This window comes from Lutra lutra, chromosome 4 (genome assembly GCF_902655055.1).
Source record: "Lutra lutra chromosome 4, mLutLut1.2, whole genome shotgun sequence".
In the NCBI taxonomy this organism is placed as follows: domain Eukaryota; kingdom Metazoa; phylum Chordata; class Mammalia; order Carnivora; family Mustelidae; genus Lutra; species Lutra lutra.
In genome coordinates this window covers 176,209,889-176,236,354 of record NC_062281.1, presented here as the reverse complement: position 1 = coordinate 176,236,354, position 26,466 = coordinate 176,209,889, and the positions used below count along the sequence as shown (strand labels likewise).

At 51.6% G+C, this 26,466-nt stretch overlaps 1 protein-coding gene across 1 annotated transcript in view; it reads left to right on the top strand.

Annotated features, from left to right (window-relative positions):
- Nucleotides 1-8,592: 8,592 nt before the first annotated feature.
- Nucleotides 8,593-26,466, top strand: part of EPB41 (erythrocyte membrane protein band 4.1) — a 199,217-nt gene continuing 181,343 nt past the window's right edge. The window contains exon 1 of the mRNA XM_047723953.1: nucleotides 8,593-8,857. The gene's annotated coding sequence lies outside the window, so the exon portion shown is untranslated. The remainder of the gene's footprint in view (nucleotides 8,858-26,466) is intronic.

Genomic DNA, 26,466 nt, shown 5'->3' with positions numbered 1-26,466 from the left:
CGGGGGCTCAGGTGAAGATTTCCCGGAGGTCTGGCAGCTCTGCCCAGAGCTTACTCCCCCTGAGGCTGGGAAGAACAGCTCTGAAGGGTGTGTGTGTGTGTGTGTGTGTGTGTGTGTGAGTGAGAGAGAGAGAGAGATTGCACAGCATGTGTGAGAGCACCTCGGTGTTCATGGAAGTGTGCACGGTGGAGATTTTTCATTCACCTTTGTGTCTGCCTTGAAGAAAAGCATATCTGCTTGACCACTGCGGGCATCCCTTTCTCTTCTGTAAAATCTTGTGATTATTATAGCTAACTTACCAGGACTCTTCTGAGGACCCAGTGAGGCAACAGCTGTACATGGTAAGCAGGACAAAGTATTAGTGATGGGGAAACAACATTAAAGTCTGCCTTTAACCTTTGATAGCTCCCAGTTGCTTGAAGAATCCAGATGACCTCTCATGCTCCTCCCCAGTGGGGGATTCTAGGAATCTAAGTTCAATCTTGTCTGCCGGCAACCTCCAAATTCCATCAGAAGGAGACAAGGCTGCACTTCAGGAAGAGGACTGCTGAGGCCCGGCCCAAGGATGGGCAGTTCTAAGAGAAGTGCAGCAGGCAGGACAGACAGCAGTCATGTGCCAACTTTGTCACCCTTCCAGGTCAGCTCCATTCCCTTTGCCTCCAGAAAGCCTTCTCTGATTGCTCTGTTCTGATCCTTTGCCGTGTTTAGACCTCTCACAACTGCTGTGTGGGCACCCACAAGCAGGCTGCTGGGCCCCCACAGCCTTCTCAGACACATGGGAACCCTGTCACTCCCCAAGGGGAGAGTAAAGTTCCCCTGAAAAGGAACGCAGGAGTTTCCCCCCAATAATGTCTACAGTTATTACAGAATACTCATTATAAAAACTGAGAAACCTGGTAAGTTTGGAAAGAACAGGTAAAAACATCATCCATGTTTCGCCATTCTATTGATTTGTGAGTGTTCTTCCTCATCCAGGGGAAGCCCTGGGGGGGTGGTGGGGATGGGTGGCACAGGTGACCCCAGAGCTCTCTGAAATGGCGTATGCACTGTGTGCCACCGTGAGCACACCAGATGTTCCAGGAATCCAGGACCAAAAAGTTAAGAGATGTTTCCTTGAGTGGGGGGGTCCATGCATACAACACAGTCACATGCAAATAGACCCACAGACCTGGAGGCCACACATACACACCAGACTGCACAGACATCCTCCTCGCACACACACTTCCTTATACACACACCTCCTACCGAGGCACACACTCATTTATACACCCATTTTCGCATCCGTGAGACAGCCAAACAGCTCGTGCTGGGAGAAACCTCAGAAAGGGGCAGGACAGGCTCATTTCACAGACGCTGCTGCCACCTAATGTCCATATCTTGCACCAGCACCCTTATTTAGTTCACTTTTCCTGGACTGCGGTGGTGGGGGCGCAGGGGTTCATCCACCACTCCGGCCCCCTCCATATCCCCGGAAGCTGTGGACTGGAACTTGTTCCTGAAAGACGCCGTTGAACGAGGGAGGCATTCTGTTGGAAGAGACTGGGTGAGTGTGGGCTGGGCTGGGAACTATCAGTGACCGCCCTTTATGTGTCAGGCTCTGCTGTCCTTTACCACTGTCACCTCTTTTCTCAATCCCAGGTGCTTTATGCAGCACCTGGCACATGCGAAATCATAACAACTATTACAAGTGAATAATTCAAGACACGAAGGTTTTGGTCTCCCCCAACCCCACCAGGGGAGGTTGTTTAATGTAAGGTGGGTTTTTTGTTTTTTTAACATTTTATTTATTTATTTGACAGAGAGGCAGGCAGAGAGAGAGGGGGAAGCAGGCTCCCTGCTGAGCAGAGAGCGCAATGCGGGGCTCGATCCCAGGATCCTGAGATCATGACCCCAGCCGAAGGCAGAGGCTTAACCCACTGAGCCACCCAGGTGCCCCTAATGTAAGGTATTTTTAACATATCAGGAGATGGAGGCTCAGGGCAAATGACTTGCCCAAAGTCACACAATAGCGTCCTCTGTTGCTCTGAAGAGAAAGAAAAGGAAGATACAGCAAAGCTGAAAATCTTTATTAAGCTGGAGAGGTCCAGCTCAGATCTCATCCCTAGAGGACCAGGAGAAGTGCCCAGAGGTGGATGAAGTCTACCTGGAGGGATGGTTTCTCTGCTCAGGAAGGTTCCCCTACCCTGAACTATGGCTTCAAATTCATTCCTTCAGCTAGTATTTATTCACAGTGTGGCAGGCTCTGGGCTCAGACTGAGGACGAGCAGTGCACAAGCAGAGGAAAGTCTAGTCTCTGCCCTCATTCCAATGTTGCAGCTCCAAAAGGGCCCCTTCCTTGCTCTCCTACCCCGGGGCCCTGGGACCCCTCTGAACTTCTCTTTGCCAGCTGTGCTGAGTGGATGGGGATCCAGAGTGACAGCAGGAGATGTGAGTCGGGGTGGGAAGGGATGATTCCCACCCTAACTGTCCAGTATGGAGATGGAGCAAAGACAGCCTTGAACCTACAGTCAGGCAGACCTACATCTGAATCGGCCATGAACTTGTTTTGTGACCTCAGTCAAATCTCTTACTCTTGGGCCTCGGTTAAAGCAAAGAGCTTGAACATCAACAGTTTCTCCAACTCATGGTTCCTTAGAAGGGCTGGTGGAGGCCAAACAGGGGAAGGCCGGGGGGGAGGCCAAGCAGAGGGCACCCCACACATCCCCTCATGCCCACTGCTTTACTCAGAAGAGCCCTGCTTCCCTCTGTTTCCCTCTTTGGGCTTCTGTGGTTAAGTGAGTCCAACAATCACTTGGACTAGTTGATCTCTAAGTTATTGTTAGGCCTAAAAGGTTGTTTTTTTTTTTTTTTTTTGTTTTTTGTAAAGATTTTATTTATTTGACAGACAGAGAGAGAGATCACAAGTAGGCAGAGAGGCAGGCAGAGAGAGCTAGGGGGAAGCAGGCTCCCCACAAAGCAGAGAGCCCGATGTGGGGCTCGATCCCAGGACCCCGAGATCATGACCTGAGCTGAAGGCAGAGGCTTAACCCACTGAGCCACCCAGGAACCCCAGGCCTAAAAGTTTTAAGACTCGGTCCAGATCTTACTTGATCCCCAGATGATGTACTAGAGGAGAGCTGGGACTGGGTCTGAGTCCTCTTGCTGTCTTCCCACCTCTATCCCGCAGGCCTGGCTACAAGAGGAGGGGCTCAGGATGTGTCCACCTGGTGACCACATGTGGGTGACATCAGACTGATGGCACAGCAGGGACTCAGCCAACAGCTTGGTACTGACCACACAGTGCTGGCACTGCCCAGGAAGGTAAGGGCGGGCAGGGAAGGCTGCCTGGGGCAGTGTAGGGGTGGGAGCGGGTCATGAACCCAGATCCTGCACCGGCTTCTGAATCCCCAAATCTCCCATAGGGGACCTCATACCAGACTCACTGGGAGGCTTAGACATCAGTCAAGACTTCACACTACCATAGGCCCTAGAAGGATCCTGACTTTGGGTTCACAGGGTCATATATTTCTGTAAAATTTGCAAATGTAAAATATATTAACTTGCATTGGCTGAGATCTTCCCACTCTGACTTCCTTTCCTTCCCACTCATATCCTACAGTTTTGAATGGCTACAGGCATTTTCTATTCTTAACCCTTCATTCTTCTTTTTTTTTTTCCCCCCTAAGTAAGCTCCATGCCCTACATGGACCTTGAACTCACAACCCTGAGATCAAGAGTTGTATGCTCTACTGACCGAGCCAGCCAGGTGCCCTTTCACTCTTTTTGTTAAAGAGGCCCCCAGATAAGCTTTAGGCCCCACAAGCCTGAATCTACCAGGATCCTCCGTTTTCTCAGTTTCAAAGATAGATAAAGGATGTGGAAGGTCTCCATAGGAGTAAAAATGACCTCCCTGAGTCCTGAAGGCACTGAGAATTGAGAAGCAAGGAGGATAGACTTGCCTAGGGTCTCAGAATCCAGGACGGTCCCACCTGAGCACGCAGCCCCCACTTTCACTAACTCCCTGCTGACCCCGTGATGCCCAGAGCAGCTGCCCCCCTCAGGAAGCCCAGAGAGCTGGGCTCTGTGCCTCTGCCCCAGTGGCTCTAGGACCACGAGGTGGCAGCAGACACCATGCTTCCTTCTCCCCGGAGCCCCCCCCCCCCCCCCCCCCCCCCCCCCACAGCTCCGGGCCTCACAGAGCCAGAATCTCAGTGGGTCCCAAACACCTCCTTTAGCTCTTTCCTGCCGTCTCAGGAAACAGGCAGTTCTGGCCTCGTCACTTATTGGCTGTGTACTCGTGAGCGAACACTTTGCCTCTCCAAGCTTTGTTTGACTCAACCATATAATAGGGATATCTCGTGCGTACAGGTTAGTAAAGCTCCTAGCAGATACATAATAAGCGAATCATTAGCAACCACAGCTGGTTCAATGGGGGCTTCTGGAAATGGAGCCTTCTCTCCCGGCGGGAGTGGCCCCCTCCCCACACTTGAGCAAACCCAGAGGAACTCATAGGCAGCAGGGCCTTCCAGAGCCCTTATGTGTTCATTAGTGGGCACCCTCTGCATCCATGCCTGGTCCCTCCCCTGACCAGGGCATCTGCCAGCTTTTCCTCCATCCTTCTCTTGGAAGGGGAACTCTGCAGCCTCGTGTCCACCTTGATGTCACCCTGGGGCTCTGCCTCTGGCCCAGGCTTCAGATGGATTGTCCTGGGGTAGGAGTGGGGGTCCTTGAGCCAAGGACTGCCAATTCTCCTTCTCCTCTCAGCTTCCCCCCAATCAAAGGATTGCCACACCCAGCCAGGACCTGGCTGTCTTTACCTTAAAGACCTCCTGGCTATCCCCAAGTCTGCCACCATCCCCCGCATCTGCCCCCATCTAAACGTGGCATTCACTCTGGGCCAAATATACCAAACCAGCTTTTGTTCCCAGGGCACAACTTCACCATCCAGGCCCTGATGCAGGCTGTTCCTCCATCTGGAACACCCTCTTCCATTTCCACCTAGTAAACTCACCCTTAAAAGTCTAGCTGGTAGGCCACCTCCTCCAGGCAGCCTTCTCTAATCCCCCAGTTGGGACCCTTTTTCCTCTCTGGGCTTGGGGTATACTGTTTCTTTAAGGCCTTTCTCATAGGTGGCCACAGATCACACCAGGACCGTCCATTATGTCTGGAGAACAACTCTGTTTACAAATGGCTTTCCCTTTCCGTGTCTTAGAGTCAGGAAAGCAGGCAGGGTTGCGCCATTACCTCATTTGACTGACACGGAGACAGGCTAGGAGAGAAATGGGACTGGCCAGGTCCCACGCCCTGCCTTACATGGTGGAGTCATGACTGAAACCGGCAGCAGATCCCAGCCACACCCCCTGGTTCAAGCCTGAGCTTGTGTTTCCACCATTCCATGAGGCCTGGTCTTGTGACTCTCTTCCCCTTTTAGACAGAGCAGTGTATTGGCATGTTTCTAAGAAGGTGCTCAGTAAAGTTTTGAAGTAACAGATGCTCCCACATTGGCCCTGGCCCCTCACCCTAGCCCCCAGCCCATCTCCCTGCCTCTTTTTATCACCCAACTCAAGACCCAATCACCCAATCCAAGCTGGTGGCCCTGTTCAGGCGCTGGCAGGATAAGGAGTTGGCCGGAGGCCCAGGAAACTCAGAGGAGGAGGGGCACATAAACAGGTTCCTTCCCCTGCCCCAGAAGCTTATCAGCATCCCACAGGCTCCAGGCAAACTGGGTGCTCAGCTTAGGGAGGAGATCTGCCCTCTGTCTGTCACCTTCACGGCTTCCATTGCTCTTCAGCTGCATGACCTTGGGTTGTCAATTCCATTCTCTCAGGCCTCAGACCCTCTCTAGAATTCTCTTGGCCATTAAGGATTCAGCGAGGTCAAATGAGAGGATAAAATAACAGCAATCACCAAATGCGAGTCATCCCTTCCCGAGGTCTCCCCCACAGGTAGCTGCTCGGGTAACAAACTACTCCCTACACTCTGGGAAGGGAGGTGACAGCTTCAGAGGCAGAGGTACTGGGACGGTGGGGGGGGTGCGGGTTGGTGGTGCTGAAGTCCAGGCAGTGACAGCACCCAACTCTCTTCTCCCCACCCCCCACCCCCAGGCCAGTGACCGACAAGGCCAGGTTCACCCACATAAGTGCAGAAGTCACCTCAACAAGAAACACAGAGACTGCCTAGGCAGAGAGGCCCTTGGAGCAGGACAGAGCTCTCTAGGTCCCCAGGGGATTGGGGAGGGGGCGTGGGCAGAGAAGGGGGGAACATATGTGTAAGACACAAAGAGAGAGGGTCACACAGTCACGCCCTTTATGCAAACTTACCAACAGGGGCACACCATGACACAGATGCACGCCCCGACACCCCCCCCACACACATGCAAACACACAGAGAAGACTCACACACAAAATCAAGATCACAAACACAACCCACAGGTACTCCGCATGCACAAACTCAGAAACGCGGAGTCCCCGGCCACCCAAACACACACATTCACCGACACCGACACACACACACACACACTCTCTCTCTCTCTCTCTCTCTGTCTTATCAGGCCGGGGCAGGCGCGGGTGCTGCTGAGTCACCCGCACCGCAGCTCGTCCCTGGAAGCTGGAGCTGCGAGCCCTCCCCGATCGGGGAGGGGCGGGGCCTACGGCCGGGCTTCGCCGGAGCCTCCAGTGACTCCGCGGGGATTCTCCTCGCCCCGCCCCCTTGACAGGGGCGGAGCGTCAGCGCGCCGGGAGGGAGAGAGGAAACCCCTTTGCAGTCACTGAGTCTAGGCATTCACAGCCTGCTCTCTCCTGGGTTGCCTGAATACATGTGGGAGCAATTAAAAAATAACACTGGAGGGGCGCCTGGGTGGCTCAGTTGGTTAAGCAGCTGCCTTCGGCTCAGGTCATGATCCCAGCGTCCTGGGATCAAGTCCCGCATCGGGCTCCTTGCTCGTCAGGGAACCTGCTTCTCCCTCTGCCTCTGCCTGCCATTCTGTCTGCCTGTGCTCGCTCTCTCTGACAAATAAAAAAATAAAATCTTAAAAAAAAAAAACAGTGGATGCATTACTGGGTATTTGCATATGTATTTTCATTCTCTCATTTAATTTTCGCAACAGCTCTATATGAAGTTTGGGCCATTATTACTCCCATTTTACCCCCGAGGGAAAGTGATTTACCCAAAGGCACAAAGTGTTGTAAAACGCAGAGCCCAGACTCAACTGCTTCCAAAGCCTGAGCACTTAGCCCCTGGCCATTATTACCTGGTGGGCAGGTGAAACTGGAAGCAGGTGAAAGGTGTATCAGTAGGCTTGGGAGACTGTATGTGTGTGACCGCTTTCCCCATGTAGTCTACAGGGTTAGGGACCGAGGGGTCTCAAGTGTCTAGATTTCTGGTTAAAGGAACTAAAGCTTCTCTGGTGCTGTGAAGCACCGCCCCCCCCCCCCGTACCCCGTATCAGGAAGCATCCCCTAGATCTAGGGGCTCAGACAGACCCTCTGCTAGACTGTGAGCTTCTTGAGGGAAGGTACCCGGGTCCTGAAGTCTAAAACAAGACCTGACTTGGAAGTTGCAGTGAATTTGGTGGGGGCAATACATTAATTTATGACCTTGATATAATATTAACATCAATAATCATAAGTCCTAACACTTTTTGGAGGTTTTGAGACTGACACTGTTCTTAAAACTTTACATGGATCGTTTCATTTAATTCTCACAACAATCCTTGAGAAGACTTTTTTTTTTTTTTAAGATCTGTTTATTTATTTGAGAGAGAGACAAGGGACAAGGGAGAGAATTTCAAGCAGACTCACCTAGAGCCGGGAGCCCCACGCAGGGGCTTCACGCCGGCTTCAAACCCACGACCCTGAGAGCAACCGAGAGTCAAACGCTGAAACAACTGAGCCACCCAGGTGCCACGAGTAAAGTACTTTTATTGACTCCATTTTACAGCAGAGGACCTGGCTTGGAGAGGGTTAGTAGCTTGTTCAAATCAAGGACAACGCTGGGGATTGAGACCCAGGCAGTTTGACTCCAGGACCCATCTAATAGGGAAGACCACTGAACTCCCAGAAGTCACTTGCCTTTACTGGGCCTCAGTCCCCCCCCCCCCCCATTTGCCCCAAAATTAGGTAGCAAGGGGAGGGGTTTGGACCAATGACGATGTAAGCCCCTTCCAGTGCTGGTGGGATGGACCATAGAAGGGAGAAAGTCTCTGACAAGAGTGGCAAGATGGGGATGGGAGGAACAAGAACCATATTTACTGAAGGGCACCTATTGTGTACCAAACCTGCTCCTGGGACTTAACATGTATCACTAATTCTCAGGAAAGTGTTGTAAGATTTATAGTTGAGGAAACTCAGATTCGTTGAAGTGACTTGCTCAGGGTCACACAGGACTAAATGGGGAGGGGCAGGTGATGCAGATGAGTCTCACCATGGGTCACTAGAACCAACTCCTTTCCTACCACCCTTCCAGCCCTTAGGTACGGAGCAGCACCACGTGGCAAGTTGCATCATACTTTTACCATGTGACGTCAGACACCACACCACCCAATCCACGAGCTCCCTACCCAATCCTCCCCTGACCCTTGGGTCAACACCGGGCCGCTCCGAGCTCGGAGACCGCACCTGCAGCCCCAGCCCTTTCCCGGTTGCGACGCTCGCACTTCTCCGCACCATCCTCTTCCCCGCCTCGCCGATTGGCAGTTGCCTGTGCCAATCAGGAGGCCTCCCGGGACGGGGGCGGGGCCTCACTCCAGAGTTGCCCTGTCAGTGCAGGTGGAGGCCCCCGGCGGGGCAAAGTGGCAGGAACCTCTTAAAGGGCGAGAGCGGCGCAGAGCGAGAACGCGGCCCGGCCCGGCCCGGCCAGGTCCCCGCCCCGCCTGGCCCAGGTGAGCCTGGACTGTCTGGGGGCGATCCCGGGTCCCCGGGAGGAACGGGGTGAGGGACAGATGGACCTTCTCCCAAGGGCCTGTGCGGTCCCGGTAGGGGCGAGACCAGGGTCTAAGGGTCAGGGGAGGGGGGCTTTAAGGGTCCCGGTTTCCAAGGTCCGAACTGGGGTCCACAGGGGCCTGGACGTCTGGAAGTTCAGGGTGCGGGGAGGGGCGCGGGCGAGAGGAGAGGGGCTCGGGAACTCGGGTCCGCGGCTGGACGCTTGCGGCTGGCGGTCCCTGGCGGTCCCGGCCTGTCTGGGGCGGGGGTCCTGGGTTCGGTCTCCGCGGGCTGGTCTCTGCAGAGTGCTGCGGCCCCAGGTGCCCCCCCACCAGCCCCGCCCTGTCCGGCCGTAGGCTCCTGCCCGGCCCGCCGCAGCGCTGGCCGGAGCGGGAGGGCGGGCGGCGCGCAGCGGGAGGGGGGCCCCCCGGGCCTGGAACCCCGCTCCCGGCCCTTACGTAACTGACTTTGAGTTTCGGAACTGAGGGACCCGTGAGCTGGGGTGCCAGCTGTGCCAGCCAGTATGGCCCTCCTGTCGCCGCCCCAGCCCGGCACGCTCCCTTCTAGGCTTGGTCTCGGGGGACTTTCCTCGGTCTCTGGTCTCCCCAGTATATCGGTCTCAGATTCCTGCTTGCTCTCATTCCCCGATTCCCGGTGTCCCTCCTCTCTCCTCTCTCTGCGATCCTGTCTCTCTCATCCTCAGTCTTTCCTCGGGAGTTTTCCCGTCCTAACCTACACTTTCCAGAGGACCTCACCTCTTTTTGGTAGAACCTGAGTTCTCCCCTTTAGCAAATTGGAGGTGGGGACTTGTTCAAACAGACCCCAGCCCAAGCTTGCCCTAGAAGGGGGGAGGGTAGGACTATTCCTGAGGGTTGGTGAGGAGGGGGTGTTATTTCGAGGCCCACAGCTTCCCCGGGGTAGGAGTGGCTCAATGTGACCCCTCAAGTTCACGAACTAGGGCTGAAGGCAACCCCTTCTCTGCTTCTGGAACCCTTTTCTCCAGAAGGAGGAGGCTTGGGGAGCCTGACCAGGCCTGGTGCTTAGGGCAGCTGGGAGTCCCTGTGAGAGCCGCCTGGTGTCAGGTCTGGGTCAGATACTCAGCGACTGAAGGGAAGTGGGAGGGGCCAGAGCATTGGCACCCAGCCCCTGAGGTTTCAGCAGGCTCCCTACCTTCACCCCAGTTATAGGGCTGGGCAGGAGGCTGGGGATGGGGAGGGGATCAACAGGAGGAGGTCAGAGGACATTTGTGTGGGGGTAGAGGGAGGGTGGAGATAGAGGTGACCTCCTCAGGTCTGAGGAGCATGTACTGGGGTCGCCCCCTACCTTCAAGGCCCCTCTGAGTACCAGTGAGACAGACACCTCAGAGATAACTCCTGTGCCCTGCTGCTGTTGGGAGTGGGTGAACAAGCAGTTTACAGCAGCCACGAGGTGGGAAAGATTAATTCTGACTGGGACTGTGGAAGGAGAGACTTGGCAGAGAAAGGTGGAAGGTTTGGGAGGAAGGGGATCCAGAAGCTTTAGGGAACAGAGAGGGGGAAGGAAAGGGAACTTTGGGTGCCCTGCAGGCTTTGCCTGCAGCAGAACTGGGTTTAAATCTTGGCCCTGGCACTTTGCTGTGTGACCTTGCATGCGTCACTCCCCCTCTCTGAGTCTGCAGCTCTTCCTCAGTCCATAATCCAGACCTCACAGGCATTAGCAGAATCAGATGAGGTAATAAGTGTGCAGTGACCAGAATGATAGCTGGCCTGGAAGCAGGCCAGTGGGAGTGTTTTAAGAAGGGAATGGGGTGAGAATGCCCTAAGGTTTCCTCTGTGTATTAGGAGCCAGGCAGAGCCTGCCAGGACCCAGTAATGTGAGGGGCAGCTGGAACACCTGCATGGGGGTGACCATAGTCAGTGAGGAGAAGCGGAGGCACACCCGTCTGTCTCCCAATCAGCCCATCCCTGCACAGACTAGACCAAGCTGGCCTCCCTCCTATAGGTTGCAGGTGCCTGTGGAAGCTCCCAGGAAGCCCAGGCCGACACACCCGCTAGACCGGTGGGGGTGGGGCCCCTGGAAGGGCAGGGCCAGCAGCCACTCTGCAGAGTGGACCCTGGCCAGGAGCCTGGCTGGCTGTGGTGGGCAGGACTATCCCATCCTGGCTGGGAAGATGCTGACACTGTACAGGCCTCTGGAGGCCCCCAGCTCTGCTGGCTGCGGTTGTGCCCAGCTGATGGGACGCAGACCGCAGGGTGAGACAGAGGCCAGGGAAGCAGTGAGGAAGGGAGATGGAAGGAGCCACCTGGGGTGGGGTTGAGGAGAGCCTGAGCAGAGCTGCTCTGTGGAGCCGAAGAGGAACTGCATGGGTTTGTCGCTAAGCCCTTCCTGAGCACCATGTATAGGTCTGCTAGCCGCAGAGCTCAACAGGGGTACCCACAAAGGGCTCCCCGTAAAGGTCATGGAGGCCTGATATTGGTTGGAGGCTTGTAGAATGGATCTTTATGATAGTCCCCTGGTGGGGGTGGGGCAGGCAGGTTTTTCCTGGGGCCTGGGATTCTGATGTTTATTTAGTAAAGGGGGCAGTGTTCTACTCCCTTATAGTCTGTGGGCCCATCACTTTTCTTCCTGGGCCTCAGTTTCTCTTTCTGTGAAATGAGAAGGTCAGATGAGCCTAGAGCCTCGAAGGGTCTTTCAGCACCCATTATTAGAGCCTCCAGGACCTGGTTTACCTGCCATGAAGGGAAGGGGGAAGAATGGGGCAAGGGCAAGGTGGAATGTGATGGGCCCTCGTGTCCTGTTCTTGGCCCGTGTTCTCTAATCATAATTAGAGCCACATTTACTATGCACTGTGCTCTATGCTAAGCCTTTAATATGCAGCATTAACTAATATCCTTATAATCCCATGAGGGACTAGGTATTATTCCTGTTTCTCAGGAATTTAGGGAAGTGAATCTACTTGACCAGAGTGACACAGCTGGGAAGTAGCTGGGCTGGGATTTGAACCAAGCTCTGTCTGACCCCAAAGCCCAGAAGACTCAGCTGAAAGGGGAAGTATCCACCTGGTAGGTCCTACGGCTCCCACGATACCCCCCACTTTACCTCTGGAACCTGCCTGGCCCTTACTGGGTGAGCTCGGAGCTCTGGGATATTTATTCTGGGGAGCTGGGGGACAGACTGTGCAGGCACCCAAAGGCCTGGTGTATGTGGGGGAGGAAGAGCAGATCAGGGCCTTCCTTGGGGTTTCCTCAGTCAGCCCCACCTGACTGCCCAAGGAAATGATCTGGGTACTGAAAGGGGACCTTGGATGTATGGCTCACTTTTGGACCTCAGTTTTTCCATCTATAAAACGCGGGTTTTAGTAGTTGAGTGCAGACATCGCTTGGCCAATGGATTTGTGGCTGAAGTTGGTAATGAGGTAAAAGGTTAGAGGGAGGGTCAGGGTAGCAGCAGCTGAACCCGTGGAAGAAGAATTTGGGTCAGAAACAGCTTGGATCCTGGGATGACCATTAGATAAGTATTTCAGATGAAAGGACTGGTGCTGGAGAGGTTCAGAGTCTTGTCTGGGGCTGTCCTGCTAGTAGTACAGGCACTGGGGGGAAAAAAAAAAACAAGGGAAGGCCCGGAGAACAAAATTCAGGCAGATGTCTGTTGGAATCCTGGCTGCTCCACTTAACTAGACTTGGAGATCTGAAGGGACACAGCCAAGTGCACACAGAGAGGAGTCCTTTCACCTCACTGTCCTCATCTGTAAAATGGGAGTAGTAAGAATTTTGCCTTTGTCTACTTCCTGGGTCATTGTGAAGGTCAAAGGAGGTGAGACAGTTGTAGTATCAGGTGGGAATGCTGGTTATTTTTCAGTCCAAAGTTGCAATTCTGGATGCGTGTTTGTGGGGAGAGGGCACTTCTGACAGCCCCTCGGCTGAGAGGCTGTACCCCAGGGATGAGCTGGAGAACAGCCCGAAGAGTACCACCACCATTTACCGACAGGTTACACGGGCCGGGCACTGGGCCCAGAGCTTCACCTCTATTGTCTCTTTTAATCCCTACCTTGTCAGGTAGGTGGTGGCCTGACCCACACCAGGTCCCTCCAGAACCCAGGCCTACAGCTCCTTGTAGTGACCGCAGCTGCCAGTTATGACCAGTTTATTGGCACAGTTTACCCTGTGCCAAGCATTGTGCAAAATGTTTTCTACATATTATTTCATTTAATCCTCCTGACAACCCTGGAGGTGGGCACTAAAATATCCCCATTTTACAGATGACTAATTTGAGGCACAGAGAAGTTAGGAAGACAGGCCCCAGGTCACAAAGCTAGTGAGTGAGAGCCAGGGTTTGAACCTGGGTTCGTAAGCTTCCTCATTGAAGCACTCATCACAGTTGTAACTCATGCAGGAGTCACATGCCTGCCCCCTCCCTGTTCTCTGTGCGGGCAGGGGACACCATCTGAAGAAGATAGATGTGAACAGACAGAAGACCCAACATGTAGCACACAGTAGGCACTCAGTGAATATTTGTCTGCAGGGTTCCCCCAGCCTCCCAGGGGCTGGGTCTGGGAGGAGCTCTGGGTATGCTATCACGTGATCAGATTGCCTGCTAAGGGGGTGTCTGCCCTAGCCAAGCCCGGGAGGCAGGGGCTGGGCAGGATGTTTCCCCCCTGCCCGGGATGAAGAGGGGCCCTAGATAGTGTCCTGTTGGTTGTGCTCATGTCTCACTGCTGTCCTTTGCTTCCATCCATGTGTCCCTGCGGTGATGGCTCCCCCGCTTCTCCCCGACGGGCTGGATGACCCCACTGGCTGCTGCTGGGTGAGTACTGGTTTGCCTGAATGACTGCCTCATGGCCGTGACCTTGATTTGAATGCCTGTCCTGCATCACTGAGGTCACTGGGAGGGGTCCAGGGAGCCTAGCGGTGGGTGTGTGGGGGGGGTAAGAAGTGAAGGAGGGCATTCTGTGACGTTTGGATCCTACCACAACCAGCTGACTTCTCCCCACATCCTTAGCACACTGGGTGGTGATTTTTGAGACAGGGGACCAATGCAAAGGTCTCTGGGGCCAGACTGGTCAGGAATCCGTATTCTGTGCCTTGTAGCTGGGGGGCTCTTCGCAGGTCGGTTTCGCCTCTATAACATGGGAATCTCAGCATGTGCCTGACACAGGATGTTTGTTCTTTTCTTCACGTAAGCCCCAGGAGGCCAGGGATTTTGTGTGTCTGTTCTCTGCTGTATCTCCAGCACCTAGGATACAGGGGCGTGTAGTAGCAACTCTGAACATTTCTGAATGAGCGAAGGTATTTATTTATTCCTGTCCCTATGCCCCATCACCGTGCTTTGTGTTGGGTTAAAGGGATCAGTGACACAAAGTGACCACCATCAGAGGGGCTCAGAGAACAGGCGTTCTCTCTTTGCTCACTAGACTGGGAGTTCCTCAGGGGGAGGGCTCTGTTAAGTGAGCTCTGGGTCCTCCGAACAGAGGGTGGGGCCGAGTACCACACCCATCCAGGGCCTCTGCTTAGAGATGGGGAGGGAGCTTTGGGGCCTCTAGGTTTCCCCAGGAGAGAGGGGCAGCTGGGGAGGTCTGGGGCTGAAGGTGGGAGGGTTGAGGAGGGACTCTGCCTCCCAGTACTGCCACTTTCCTCACTGTGTGACCTCGGACAAGCCATTGACTTCTTTGTCTTGGAGACCTTGTCTGCAACATGCCTACCATAACATCTCTCCCACAGGCCGTGGGAGGGAGCCAGTGCGAAGTGCCCGGTGCAGGGCCCCGCTTGGTAATTGTTGGTTTCCTCCCAGTTCTGAGCTCATTCTGGGAGGGGGCCAAGTTCAGTGTCCCTCTTTTTGGCTCTTTTCTCCTATTTTAACTTCCCACCCAATTGGGACTAGAATCTGGGAGTCAGGAGCCCCAGACTCTCCAGCAGCCTGGCTAGGGCCCTGGGCTAAGGACTGGGCTCTGCCCAGTGCGGCCACAGCTCAGTGGAGGTGGAAGTCCCAGTCTTTTGCTGGCAGACTTGATTCAGTAACCTACCTTCTCTGGGCCTCGGTTGCCTCACGTCCAACACACGGTCACTGAAGGACACTTCCCTGGAAGATTTATTTAACAAGCAAATGGGCGGATCAGGCATTATTATCACTATTACTTTTGGGTCTGGCTGAGAAGGCTTCAAGGGAGGGACCTGGAGATTCTTGGCCTCGGGATCCTGGGAGTCCCTATTCACCATATGTGTTATTGTCATCGGATGTGTCTTGTGTGCTGGCTGGGTTGTTATATGCTCTTTTATTAGGTTTTTTTTTCAAGTTTGGAAGATGTGTGATTTTTTTTTTTTAAAGATTTTATTTATTTATTTGACAGAGAGTGAGAGAGATCACAAGTAGGCAGAGAGAGAGGCAGAGAGGTGGAGGGAAGCAGGCTCCTGCTGAGCAGAGAGCCCGATGCTATGTGGGACTCGATCCCAGGATCCTGAGATCAGGACCTGAGCTGAAGGCAGAGGTTTAACCCACTGTGCCACCCAAGTGCCCTTATATACTCTTTTAGCTGCATTATCTCATCTAGTCCTCCTGGCAGTCCAGGCATTATGGTCCTTGCTTTCCGGGCATGGGAACTGGTATTGTGTAAATCAGGTGAGTTACCCAAAGTCACACAGTTATTTAGGGGTAGACCCGGAGCTCAGACCCAAGTCTGCTTACCCCAGGGCTCTAATTCTTAGTGTAAAACTCTCTTACCTCCCCCAAGGGGGCAGAGATGGTGCCTGAGTCTGCTCTATCTCCAAGGCTCAGCAAAGGGCAGGTGAGGGCTACAGGACTGTTTCCTGTGCGCACACACACACACACACACACACACACCCCGTTTACCCCCCCCCCCCCCCAGCTGGTGCTCAAAGAGTCTCAAAGAGAAGGAACAACAGGAAGCAGGAGAAGGCCCCATCGCATATTGGTTGAGAGTCAGACCTGGCTTTGAATTCTTAATCTATTGCTTACTAGTTCTGTGACGCTGGGCAAAACATTTAATCTCTTGGAGTCTTAGCTTCCTTATCTATAAAATGGGCATAATAAAAGAACCTGTGTATCTCTTGGAGTTCTTATGAGGATTAAATAATTCAATGAGGTACGTGATGGGTACCCAATGATAGTAATTATTGTTATTATCATAGTTTTGAGTGTCCTTTTAGGATTACAAAGACAGCCCTCTTGGGACAATGGAGACCGGGTCTGGGAGGGGCCTGCTGGGAACAGGCAGGTAGCAAGCTAGTCTGACAGGTTCTGAAAGACATCATTAAGGTGAAGGGACAGAGGAGGCCTCTTGGAAGTAAGAAGGTACCTCCCTTTCCTAGCCATCCGCTTCCCCTCATACCCACCCCCCGACCCCTGCCAGGCCCTGTGCTGGGCATGGGGCACCGAAATGAATCTGTGGGGTCTCCGCCTCCCCATCCTGCCCCAGTTCAGAGTCTAGCTGGGTGGGGAGGACACAGAACTACCACCTCCACCTTTGATCAAGGCACTGAAGTGTGAACTGGGACTGTCTCCTTAGGCAAAGCCCAGGAGAAAGGGCATTCCTAGTGGAAGGAACTGTTTTGCCAAGGTACAAAGTCATGACCGGCGTTCGGGATGCAGCTAGAGAGACAGGCTCAGGAGAGCTAGGGGTACTCATCCCAGAGCCCGTGGGGAGCCATCAGGGGCTTCCCCTGGGTTCCCCAAAATAGGGGAACGATGTGGTCAGGCTTATATTTTGGGAGGATGGTTTGGTGTGGAGGATGAATGGGAGGGGAGAGGCAGGGGCAACTCTTCAGGAGAGCGACACTGAGAGGCAGCCTGGACGGAGCCATGAGATGGGGAGTACTGGGTGGATGTGAGGTTTAGGACCTGAGCCAGCAGGATGTGATCCTGGACTGCAGAGGGGAGGCAGGAGACGCAAGCGGTGAGCGTGAGGTCTTAGGGTCTGTGGGGTTCCGGGGCCCGCTGGGATCTCTGGCTGAGGCACACGTCCAGGAGAAGCCAGAGCTGGAGCTGGATTGGGGGGGGTAAAGCCACTTGTCAGTCTTTGTCACCTTCTGCCTCAGTTTCCCCAGGCAGCAGTAACGTCTGAGCTGGATACTGGGGCAAGACCTCAGGCCACCAGGGCCCATGCCCCCCACTCCTGCCTTGGGTGTCACTTGTGGTGACCCTGGCTGGTGCGGCAGGGATGAGAGAGCTCTTTGGGACCAGGGGCCAGGCAGGGGCTTGTGGGGCAGAGAAGGCCTGGCTTCTAGCTCCACCAGTGTCACTGAATGCGTAACTTTGGGAAGTCACTCCCTCTCTCCTGCCCTCCTTTTCTGTGCCTCAAGAGAGAGGACAAGAAAACCTGTTTTGCTTGCCTCACAGATTCAGTGATAAAATGCAATGTCTAGGGACAACAAATATTTATTGAGCGCTGATTTTGTGCTGGGTTCTGAGGGGGTTCCCGCCACTCAGGAAGCATGAAGCACTTCTGCGTGAGCCCAGCTGAGTGGGTGGTTAACTCTTTCTGGGCATCGGATATTAGAGCTGGGATTTGAAGGATGAATAAGGGCTTTCTAGGTGGGCAGTGGAGGGAACAGCTTCATAAGCATGTTGAACAGTATGTGTGAAGGCTTAAATGCCCATAATGTGCTCAGGGCACGTCCATATGTATACTATGGTGTGGTACAGCTGGTGAGGCCGTGATGGGAGAGGAGGCTGGGCAGGGCAGCAGGGCCCAGATCTTTCAGGGCTTTGGGGACGGTCATGTTGGAGGTGATCATCCTCATAACTCCCTGCTCTCCTAGGACTGCTAGGGCCCTATCCACCCTACTCCCCATCTCTAGTCCATCCCAGTGGCTGCCTCTCTGGGGAGTCAACAACCTGGGCTCCCTGCCAGGTCTACCACTTGTGAGCTGTGTGCTTGGCTCTCATCACCTGCCCTCTCTGCACCACTTTTCACCTAAGTAAAATGGGGACAGCAGGCTTTCCACCCAGGCAGGGGTGGTGGTTTCAATGGGATAATCCCCCCAGTGGCCTTGTCCAGTGTCTCCATGTAATGGACAACCATAAAAAGGGGCTCCAGTTCAGTTCTTAGTATTCGGATTCCGCAGTCTCTGTGGTCCCCCCCACTTGCTTCCCCCGCCTCTCCTGACGGCCGGCTGGTCAACAAAGGGAGGAAAGGATTAAGAAACAAGCCCAAATCTCCAGAGGGGTCCTGGCCCACTGCCCAGCTCGCCCCCATCTGCCCCTTGCCCCCCTTGGCCTGGGGCCCAAGGACTCTCAGTCTTAAGGCCTGGGCTCCCCCCAACTCCCCCACCCCAGGGGCCCCTTCCTGGCTGGAGGCCAAAGCCAGCAGCAGCCTTGAAACAGGGACAAATATTTTGAAAATCTGTGGCTTTATTTTTTTCCCCTGGAAGCAGATAGCTGGGCCTTTTTTTTTTTTTTCTTCTGGGTGACAGGGAGAAGAGTAAGTGTGATGTCCCGTATCTGTGGGAGGCCCCATAGTCTGGGCAGAAATGGATCTCTGAGCCTCCGGGAGTTTACAGTAGGGACTGCTGACCAAGTCCCTTGTGGTACAGATGCAGGAACCTCAAATCAGAGTGGGTGGCTCATGGCGTAAGGTCACACAGCAGGGACCCAGGTCTCCAGACCCTTTTGGCACTACCCTACGAATGGGTATGATGCAGGGACCTTGGCTGTCCCTTCACTTTTCCGAGCCTCGGTTTCCTCTGCTGTAAAATGGGGCTGATATTGGGACGCCTGGGTGGCTCAGTTGGTTGGACGACTGCCTTCGGCTCAGGTCATGATCCCGGAGTCCCGGGATTGAGTCCCACATCGGGCTCCCAGCTCCTTGGGGAGTCTGCTTCTCCCTCTGACCTTCTCCTTGCTCATGCTCTCTCTCACTGTCTCTCTCTCAAATAAATAAATAAAATCTTTAAAAAAAAATGGGGCTGATATTGCTGAGGACTGGCAATGATGTAGTTAGAGCACTTTAGTCCGGTGCTGAGCACTATGGGGCTTAGTGGTTGGTCCGTATCGTTAATGCTATTATAAATGCTGCCTCTAAGAACCTTCTTCTTCCTGCGTCTTCCCAGTCTAGGGACTTGATACAGTTTCTTGTTGAACAAACGACACCCAGTGAACCGGTTTCATCGTTTACCCTCCTCCCCTGCTCCCCTCTCTGGTTGGCTGGGACACCCTATCCTCACCCTTGGCCTGGTTTTGGCCCCTGCCCCCAGCCCATCCTACGCTCCTGGCACCTAGCCTGCATCGTCTCTCTTCCAGGAACCACAGGAGCAGGACAGAGTTTCTCTTCCGCCCACCTCTGGTTCATGCCACTTGCAAGCGCTTTGGGAAGGCAGAGTCGAAAGGGACTTGCATTACCCAGGCCTAGGCAGAGGGGGCGGAGGTGGAGGCTGAGCTCCCTGGAACTCTCCTCTGGGAGCTAGGGCAACACACGAAGACTTCTGCAGAGATGCTGAAATAGGCAGGTCTAGAAGAGAAAACCTGGTCCACGGCCCCCCTAGGGTGGAGTAGCAGGGATGCCAGACTGGGGGCTGGAGGGCCACACGCCTCCCCCAGCTCTTCGTCTGCCCTAGCTGAGCCTCTGTTTTCTGGTTCATAAAAGGAAGGCGATGGACTGATGTCAGAGGTTTCTACTAATATTACAGGATTAAAAGAAGGGATTTGGGAGCCGACAGACCTCAGTTTAAATCCCAGCTTCACCATTTACCAACTGTGGGATCCCTAGGGAATTCTACCTCTGTGAGCATTAGTTTCCTCACTAATAAAATGGGAAAAATATTAGCACCTTCTCTTACGATTACCTGAGGGGGGCTGAGTTAGGTAATTTGGGTAAAATCCTCAGGCCACAGCTGGCACATTGGAGTTATTGTGGTGGTTATTATTCTATAATTAGTAAAGACTAGAAGGCTGGCCTGCAAACAGGTCATTGAGAGGGCAGGGCTTGAGAAATTCATTCGTTCATTCATTTATTCGCTCAGCAGATACTTAGGATTTGCATGGGGAGGACACAGAGAAGAGAAGCAGGGAGGCTCCAGCAGGCTGCCCATTCCAGCTGTGTGAAGTGGATCAGTTACTTCTCTTCTTTGGGTCTCACCCTCTCACCTGGGAAATGGTGAGATGGTGAGCATAATGTTTACCGCCGGAGTTGTCCTAAGGCTTAAGAGAGTTCAGGGACACAGCGGGTGATCAGTCTGCGTATGATTCCTTTCCTCGCCCAGCTCTGTTAATTACTGGGTCTATGATCTCAGGCAAGTCCTTGAATACACCAGGCATACCTCCACCCCAAGGCTCTTGCACTTGCTGTTCACTCAGCTTGGAACTCTCTACCCCTAAATACTTTCATGACTTGCTCTCTCATGTCCTTAATTTTTTTTTTTTTTTTTTGTTTAAATATCCACCTTCTCAGTAAGGCCCTTTCTATCTAACTTAAAATGGTGACACCCTTTCCTGCCACAATATGACCATTCCCCATCTTCCCTCCAGGCCAATTTTTTTTTTTTCCTCTCTCCATAGCACTTATCTTTTTTTTTTTTTTAGCACTTATCATTCTTTGACATACTGTATTTTAGTGAACATTTGTTTATCATTTATCCCCCACCTTTGGAATGGTAAGCTCGGTGGTGACAGTGATTTTTGTCTGTCTTGTTCAGTGTTACATCCCCTGTACCTAGAAGAGTGTTTGGCTCATAATAGGTGCTAAATAAATATTTGTGGAGTGACTTAATGAAAAAAATGAAGCAGCTTCTCTCTGGGTCTGGCATTATACGATGCAGATAAATAATTCTTAATAATTAATTGTATGAGGAGCCATCATCCTCTCCATTGGCCAATAATACTTTGGCTGGGTCAACCCTAAAGCCCTTTTGCTTCTGATATTTTCTGCCAGGGCATCAGTTTCAGTTGGAGTGCCCAAATCTTTTGTTCCTGAGCCTGAGCTATGCAGAATTTCTAGTTGGGGCTGTTTGGCTGTTGGGCCCACAATGGTTATTATGTCATTACTGGTAATTAGCAAGTAGGCCCAGAGGATTGAACTTTTTGTTTTTCAGCAGAAATCACAGCAGAGAGCTGTGCCAGCCGGGGAAACCCAGGCCTCGTGTGCGGCTTCCTCTGTAACTACCCCCTTCCTAGCTAGGGGTGCATGGCTTAGGCAGACTAAGGCAGAGGTTTCCAAAGCTCCAGGCACCTGGATAACCAGCTCAACCACTGTCTTCCCCAGGTAGTATCCTGCCAAGTTTCTCCTCCACACCCTCAGCACTCTCTGCCTGGCCTGGTATGGGAGGCGTTCCCCAGTCCCCCTGGGGGACCTAGGTATAAGGTTTCCAAATATCCAGTTGACAAGGACATTTTCTGATGCGCAGGATTCAGTAGTATGGGTGGGGGAAGTAACCCCGGGTTTAAGACTCAAGGGCTTGGGTTTCAGTCCCTGCTTAGCTGCTCAATTGTTGGGCTGCCATGGACAACTCACTACCTCTTGCTAGTTCTTGGCTCTCTCCTCTTTCAGAGATAGAGACACCTACTTGGCCTCCTTGGAAAGAGAGGTGGGTTAGTGTAGTGGGCAAAGGAGAGGGTTCTGGAGTCAGACAAGCTCAGCTTCTCTATACCCCTCCCAAGCTACATGACCCTGGGTAAACTGCCTCATCTCTCTGACTTCAGCCCCAAAGCTGTAAAATGAGGTTAAAATAGTACCCACTCCACGGGATTGTTGTGAAAATTAAATAAAAGGCAAGTGAGGTACCGAAGCACCTAGCGAGTACACTGTACATCTTTGCTGGTATGAGTACAATGACCACTGTGGAAATGCAAGCAATCTGTAAACCGTAAGAAGAGTGCTAGCAGTAAAGCCCAGCAGATGTGGATTTGCATCTGAACTTGGACACTTACTAGCTGGGTGATCCTGGGTAAGTGTTTTGCTTCCTCATGTGTAAAATGGGAGTTATAGTCAAGGGACTATTGTGAAGGTTCCCTGACGTGCTGTATATAAAAAGTTCCTGGTACGCAGTGTTTGGCACATGTTTTCCACATAGTATAGACAAGGAAGAGAGGAGAAGGGACTTGGCGTAGACTCACACAGCATCTCAGTGGTGGAACTTTGATTTGAGCCCAGGTCTGCCTGCCTCAAAAGCCCACATTCCTTTGACCTCTTCTTGCCATCACCCATTATTTATTGGGATGATGGTAATGGTTCATTACCATTACCATTACCAATGGCTTATTGTTGAGGACTCATCGTGTTCATTCAAGACCCCCCAGTGCCTCTTCTATGGAGGAAGAGCTCAATCCTCCCACTGCTTCCCTGTGGCTCCTCCTCTGCCTCTCCTTGGTGAGGGTGGGGCCAGGCTGACTTTACCAGTTTTAGAAAGGGCTCAGCTAGCTGCTGGCACTGAGACTCTCCCCATGTTTCTTGGGAAACCCTCTAGACCTAGAGGATACCTGGGGAGAGAGAATTAAGGTTAAGCTTGAGTGATCTGGAGGCTTTGCTGGATCAGAGTCATTAGGCTTACTCCAGCTGGCGAGAGAAGGGTGTTGGGGAGGGTCATGGCAGGCCAGATCCTAGTGTCCCCTCTTTGAATGTCCTAGGGCTATAGTCAGAAGCAGCCACAACAGCCTTTCCCTGGGGTCTTGGGACAGAGGTTGGGGTTGCTCATTCAGATCATTTCTAAACTGCTTTTCTGAGAGTGATGTGAAAGCTGCAGAGGACAGTGGTATCAGACAGACCTGGTTTAAGCTGTGTGATGTTGGGCAAATCACCTCACATTTCTGGGCTCTGGTTTTTCAACTGCAGTTGAAGGTAATATTACTTTGTAGGATCTTTATGAGGCTTAACACAATAAATGCATATAAAGTACTTAGTGTGTACCCTGCGTTTAGTAAATACCTAATAAATGCCATTGTCATTATTCTTATTAACAAGTTATCTCTAATAACTTGGCCCTTATGTTATCTCTAATAACTGGCTCTTCCAGCCTAGACATTTCTAGGTTTTTCTGGCTGTAGAATTTAGGTTGGCCTGCAGCTTTGAAAGGGAGATGTAAGTGGGCTCACAGGGAAGGCGGGGAACAGACGCCTCCAGCAGTGTGGTTCAGAAGGCTTGCGTTCAAGTTTGGGCTCTGCCACTCACTGCTATGTGACCTTGCACAAGTCCCTTCCGGTTTCTGCACCCATTTCCCAATCTTTTTAAAAGTTTTCAGCTTGGGCTTGATGATATCCAAGGGCCTATCCAGTTTTAACATTTTGTGAATCTAGAGGCCTAGAGGAGTGTCTTAGCTACCGTCTATGCGGTCCTCTTACAGTTTCAACTTCCTTCCCTTCTGCTCCTTGTTTCTTGGAGTGTCTTCACAGCAGAAAGGACATCACTTGCCAACTCCAAAGTATGTATTTCAGTCACATTTTTTGGTCTTAGTGTGCTTTAGGACCCAGCTCAATGCAATTTTTGCAAGCAAAGTGCATTGTGTCACAGAGGTCAAAGCATGCTCTGTGTTTTCAAATACAAAGACAAGGTATTGTATAAAATCACTGCATTTGTTGATTTCTTTGGCCTTTATCTCAGAAATGACCAGAACAGGCAGCCTTGTGTGCAATAATTGAAAAAAAAAAAAAAAAAAACCAACAACGCTGCAATCAGTGCATCCTAAAAAAAGTAATCATAGGTATGCTTAGATAAAAGGATGTTTGTTGAGTAAACAAGATAAAGATGGAACAGTAAACCTAAATATTGGACATCTAGGTTAACTAAATTATGGTATATCCGCTTGAGGGCACTACTAAAAATGGTGATGCAAATGTCACAATATATTATTAGGTGGAAGAACTCAGTTCCAAAACAGTATGATTTAAGTTTGAACAAAAAGCATTAGGTTGAACTATACACAGTGTCTGTTGCTTGACCATTTTTAACTTATACGATCAGCAATTTTGTATGACTAAATTTAATATACATAAAAAAAGTGTACGTATAAGAGAAGGTATTAGAAGGGAAGTCCATCTCAAATATTGGTGGTAGTTATTTCTGGTTGATGATTTTAGGATGATTTAAATCTTTTTCTTCTTATTTAACTATATTTTCTTTTTTTTTTTTTTTATTGTTAAGTAATCGCTACACCCAACCTGGGGCTCAAACTCACAACCCTGAGACCAAGAGTCGCATGCTCCATTGACCGAGCCAGCCAGGCGGCCCTTATTTAACTATATTTTCTGTGAACAATTCAAGTACTACTACTAAAAATAATTGCCTAGAAGGACATACCATTGTATGAACAGTAATTTTCCTTATCATAGCCTGTTTATCATTTGTGTTTAAAAGGTCTAAAATGGCTGCAGCTTCATGACCATGGGCAGGTTGGAAAGACAATTCTAATCTTCATGTACTTCTGTTACAAAGATTTGATTTTTATTCAATAGTGACTGTTCAGAACACTTTGCTGGCGGGCCCAGCTTTTCAAAACCCTCTTCATCTCTTGCCACCCTGCACAACAGACAAATGTTTTCCATGAGCCCCATCACTGGGGCGTAAGGCCAGCTGTGTCCCTAATCCGCCCACGTCCCAGATTTGGGAATGGTTCAAGCTCCAACTGTTTCCCCCTCTCTACCCCCGCTATCTCCCAACCTCATCTCTTCCAGGTCATCGGAGGCCCCAGCTACCATCCCTGGCCTTCCCCCCTGGTCACCACCTAATTTCACTCTCTTCTGTGCAGCTGGTGTTTGAGCTCAGTTTGTAATAGGAAAGGATTAGGACCCTTTCAAGCCGTCTTTTTTCTTTTCTTTCTTTCTTCTTCTTTTTTTTTTTTTTTCTTAGTGCCCTTGACCGCTCCAGGGGCTGACAGGCAGCTAGCAGGGCCTGTATTCCCTAGGAAGGAACAGGAGGGGTCTTGGAGGAGGCAGTGGAGGGCTCAGCTGGCAGGCGGGATAGAGATGGCCCCTGGAGACCCCAACCTGGGGCTTGGAGTATGGCACAACCGCCACCCAGATGTGAGCATGAAGCAGGCAGGCAGGGAGCTGAGTTTCTGCCTAGAAAATTAGCCTCAGGGATGGTGTTTGGGACCTTTACCCTTGGGACCCAGGTGCTGCCTCTGCAGCGGGAACTAGAACTGGATGTCTGTATGCAGAGGCCTCTTCTGAGAGGACAGCTGGGCACATGACTACGGGTAGTTTGGGAAGCTTCTCTGCCTTCAGACTGGGCATTACTTATCCCCCCACTCCCTACTATGTGGTGGGTCCAGCTACACTCTGGGTAGAGCACTTTGCCTCACAGGTGACAGTGTGTAACTTAATAACAAAACCAGTCATATATGCATAGTACTTTAGAGTTTACAAAGCCCTTTCATCTCCAGGCTAAGAATTGAAAGCAAAGATTGGAATTCAGGTCTTTGTGATTGTAAAAGCCTGGGCCAACAGTTTTTGGTGTGGTGTTGCAGAGCACTCTGATTAGGAGTGGTTTATACCTGCCTTAGTTTAGCTATTTTTTTCTTAGTCTGAGACCGCTACTTTTTTTCAGGGTGATGATTGCTAAGTACTACGTACTCCATTCATGCAAACAAGGCTTTTAAGTTTTTTTATTTTTATTTTTTAAAGATTTTTTATTGATTTGACAGAGAGAGAGTGATCATAAGTAGGCAGAGAGGCAGGCAGAGAGAGAGGGAGAAGCAGGCTCCCTGCTGAGCAGAGAGCCTGATGCGGGGCCCGATCCCAGGACCCTGAGATCATGACCTGAGCCGAAGGCAGAGGCCCAACCCACTGAGCCACCCAGGTGCCCTGCAAGCAAGGCTTTTTTTTTAAATTTATTTTTTATTTTATTTATTTATTTATTTATTTTTAAAGATTTTATTTATTTATTTGACAGACACAGATTACAAGTAGGCAGAGAGGCAGGCAGAGAGAGAGGGAGAAGCAGGCTCCCTGCTGAGCAGAGAGCCCGATTCAGGGCTCAATCCCAGGACCCTGGGATCATGACCTGAGCCGAAAGCAGAGGCTTTAACCCACTGAGTCACCCAGGCGCCCCCAAGCAAGGCTTTTTAAATATGATGTGTCTTTGGCTGCACTTCATGGGATAGAAACTATTGGTTTTTATGAATCTAAATTTGCTGGATAACAAAGTGGTCAGGGCAGTGACTGATCTTCAGGATTTATCCTTCATGGTACCAGATTTCCAGGTCTGATATGGAGGAAGCCTGTGAGGCACAGACACGGTAGGATGGAGCTCCCTGAATCAAATGTATGGCTTAATCGGAAAACCTGAGGCAGGAAACCAGAATATTCAAGAGTAGGTGCTTCATGTCAAGTATACAGAATGACCCTGACCTGACCTTACTAAGCTTCAGCTTCCTTATATGTAAAATGGGGATAATTTGTTCACTTGCCCAACAAACATTTATTGAGTATGCACTGTTCTGGAAGATGGAAGGCAGCTATGCTCACCACTATACCACCAATGCTGCACTGTTTTGGAAGATGAATAAGAGGGGCAAAATCCCTGTCCTCTTGGAGCTTGTCATTTTGTGGATCTAAAATGCAACAATGTATTGAGAGGAGCAATAAATAAATATATAGAAAGTGAGGTAGAAGTGAGGACTATGAAGCAAATTAAAGCAGGGCAAGGTAAAAA